Genomic DNA, 4,215 nt, shown 5'->3' with positions numbered 1-4,215 from the left:
GCCGGTCGGCCCGTGACGTCACCTCTGAGGACGCTCCCCCTTAAAGGGGCAGGAGCCGGACGGCCGCAGCTGCCCTGCCTAATGGCACAGCCCGTGTAGGATGCCGGCTGCAGACGAGCAACCTCGAGCCGGACTTTCGTAAATAGGACTTTTTTTTGGGGGGGGGGCACACACACACACCCACACACCTCTCTCGCGGCAGAGGAAATGGTACACGGGGCGCGGAGAAATGTGCCTTTTTTGTGATAAGCAGCCCCTGCATCTCCCGTGCGCGGACGATCCAGGCGTAGGTTCTTGGGAGATGCTGAAAAGTTTTCAGCAGAAAGGCAATGCACAGCAAGAGAAATGCTCTAGAGGACGCGCCAGCTCTCCGGAAGGCACCTGGCAAAGAAAGGAGGCGGCAGGTGCGCCTACCTGCCTGTATATGGGAAGGTGTTTCTGCCTCCAGCATTGCTGACTTTCACATTTCTGCTTACGCAGGCACTTGGTGGCTGAAAGATACCGGTCACGGTAACCTTGCCTTTAGCAGGTGTGAGGGTATGCTATTGCTTAAAAAAGTTCTAAATGCGTGGTGGTTTGTTTTTTTTTTTTAAAAAAAACTTGTTTCTAGTTGATTTTGAAGCGTTTTAAACGTCTTTAAAATTGTATTAACTTTTGAATGTTTGCTGCCTGGGGCTCCTCCTTTGAGAGGAAGGATGGAAATCTAAGAAATAAAATCTAAAAAAAGCTCATCCCTGGAGCCAGTAATTTAGGACAGGACGAACTGGAACCTGCTTACTATTCAGTGCAGAATTGCAACATACAAATGTTTACTAAAGGAGAACTTCGCAGTTGCTTGTTGCAGCAGCAAGAGCCTTTGATGGTATTGCCAGCAACATGCTCAGTTCTCACTGCCACCAGTGTTGCTGTGTTGTTGGCGGCTTAACATTCACCCTGAATGTTAGGAGTAACTGGAATACTTGTTTAGTCTCTTCTGACATTTATTTGTTGGCCCTCTTTAGCCATGGTTCTCAGAAATGCTTACAAAAACACACACACACACACACACACAAAAGTACACCTAAATCCAACAGTTGGTGGAAACTCAAATTAATGAAACAAAGATCATTTGATTCGGCGAATAAATGTGGGAAACTGCTAGCATGGCAGTTGAAAAAGAGACAGAAACTAAATACAGTTACAATTTAGAGATTGAAGGAAGAAACATTCAGAACCCTGTGGACATTAGAAAGTGTTTCCAGAGATACTTCAAAAAATTATATACTCAAGGGCCGCAAGATGAGGACGAGATAAAACAATTTTTGAAAAAGAATGGATTACCAAAATTGTCACAAGAAAATAGAGTAATCTTGAACTCTAAAATAACACGACAAGAGATTGAACAAGCTATTCAGAATATGCAATTGGGCAAATCTCCAGGGCCAGATGGACTAACCTCCAAGTATTATAAGACATTGAAAGATTATTTGATACAACCAATACTGGAGGTTAGCAACGAAATTTTGGAGGGGAAAAAGGCGCCGGAATTGTGGAAAGAAGCTTTTATCACATTGATACCCAAATCGGAAACTGAAAAGACTCAACTTAAGAACTACCGCCCCATCTCCCTCCTAAACGTGGATTACAAAATATTTGCAGACATATTAGCAAGTAGATTTAAAAAAGTCTTGAATCAGGTAATTCTCCCAGGAAGACATTTGTTTGCTAACACAAGGAACATAATTGACATTTTGGAACTTTTGCAAACAAATATCAACACAAAAGCAGTTTTAATTTTTATAGATGCGGAGAAAGCCTTTGATAATATTTCTTGGAAATTTATGAAGGGAAATTTGGAAGGGATGGGGGTGGGACGAAGTTTTGGGAACGGGATTGACGCAATTTATTCAGAACAAAAGGCTAAACTGATAGTTAACAATGTGATTACTGAAGAGTTCAAAATTGAAAAAGGAACACGACAAGGCTGCCCGATTTCCCCACTGTTATTTATCTCTGTTCTGGAGGTGCTCTTGAACATGATCAGAGGGGACCGGCTGGTGGAAGGTATTCAGGTCGGAGCGAAACAATATAAACTTAAAGCGTTTGCAGATGATCTAGTTTTGACCCTTCAGGAGCCAGAATCTAGTACGAAAAAAGTATTACAATTAATTCAAGAGTTTGGTCGGGTAGCGGGTTTTAAGTTAAATAAGCAGAAAACTAAGGTATTGGGGAAAAACTTGACAGTTACAGAGTCAGAACGGTTTCAGAAAGAGACAGAGTTGAACGTGGTTAAAAAAGTAAAATACCTAGGGGTAAATATAACAGCAAAAAATCTGAGTCTATTTAAAGATAATTATGAGAAATGCTGGGCAGAAATTAAGAGAGACTTGGATAGTTGGACAAGATTGAAACTTTCTTTGTTAGGCCGAATTGCTGCTGTAAAGATGAATGTATTGCCGAAAATGCTTTTCTTATTTCAAACATTACAGATTGTGGACAAAACAGAGTGTTTCCGGAAGTGGCAGAGAGATATTTCTAAATTTGTCTGGCAGGGCAAAAAGCCCAGAATTAAGTTTAAGATATTAACTGATGCGAAAGAAAGAGGGGGCTTTGCCCTGCCAGACTTAAGGCTGTACTATGAATCAGCAGCTTTTTGCTGGTTGAAAGATTGGCTGCTTCTCGAAGACACTGATGTACTAGATCTGGAAGGTTTTGACATTGTGTTTGGTTGGCATGCATATTTATGGTATGACAAGGTTAAGATCAATAAGAATTTCAAGAACCATATTGTCAGAAAAGCAGTGTTTAATGTCTGGACAAAATACAAAGACTTATTGGAAAACAAAACTCCAAGGTGGCTTTCACCATTGGAAGCTAAGGCCCGGAAAAGACTCAGTATGGAGGCCAAATGGCCGAAGTATTGGGAAATATTAGAAAAAGATGGAGATAATTGGAAATTGCAGAGTCAGGAGAAAATGAAAGACAAAGTGCGAGATTGGTTACATTATGCTCAGATTAAAGAAGTTTTTAAACTTGATAAAAAGTTAGGATTCCAGGTGGAAAAATCGAAGTTAGAAACGGAACTGTTAGAGCCTAAGACTAAGGTACTCTCAAGAATGTATAACTTGCTGTTAAAATGGAACACACAAGATGAAATGGTTAAATCGGCTATGATAAAGTGGGCACAGGACATTGGGTATAATATTAGGTTTGAGGACTGGGAAAAGTTATGGACCATTGGGCTGAATTTCACTGCATGTAATGCTTTGAAAGAAAATGTAATGAAAATGATATATAGATGGTACATGACCCCAGTCAAACTTGCAAAAATATACCACTTGTCTGATAATAAGTGTTGGAAATGCAGGGAAAGTGAAGGAACGTTCTTTCACCTCTGGTGGACTTGCCCTAGGGTTAAGGCCTTCTGGGAAATGATATACAATGAGCTGAAAAAGGTATTTAAGTATACCTTCCCTAAGAAACCAGAGGCCTTCCTTTTGGGCATCGTTGACCAGAGGGTGCTAAGGAATGACCGAACATTTTTTATGTATGCAACAATAGCAGCAAGGATACTCGTTGCGAAGCATTGGAAAACCCAAGATCTACCCACACTGGAAGAATGGCAGATGCAACTGATAGACTATATGGAACTGGCCGAGATGACTGGCAGAATTCGAGACCTGGGAGAGGAGATGGTGGAAGAAGATTGGAAGAAATTTAAGGACTATTTGCAAAAATATTGTAAACTGTATGAATGTTAAGGAGGATGCTTGATCACAAACAACTTGGCACCATTGAATTAGATAAACTGAACTATGAAGATAAGCTAAATTTAGGAAAAAATCAACTTTTAGATAATGATTAGGCTAAACTAAAAAGTTTTAAAAAGTCAAATGAATATATCTAAAATTTAAGATATAACATTGGAAAATTAGATAAGGTGGGGACAAGGTGATAAATTGCTGAATTAATTTTTTATATTTTGGAACGTAGGAGAGGGAGATGTGAGGAAGTCCAAAAAGGATAAGAAAATATGTTATGAAATGTGATGTTTTTTGTATGTTTCGTTTATTATGTTATAATTTTAAAAAAAATCTATTAATAAATATGATATATAAAAAAATAAATAAATCCAACAGTTGGAGTTGGCCTGCATAAAGGTCTTAAAGAGTTCAAATTCCATCCGTCCCCTGGCTTAAAATAGCTACCTGCAATTTTTATGTCTTTTAAAAAGGG

Source organism: Podarcis cretensis (genome assembly GCF_951804945.1).
Source record: "Podarcis cretensis genome assembly, chromosome: 15".
NCBI classification, from domain to species: domain Eukaryota; kingdom Metazoa; phylum Chordata; class Lepidosauria; order Squamata; family Lacertidae; genus Podarcis; species Podarcis cretensis.
This window is presented reverse-complemented; position numbering follows the sequence as displayed.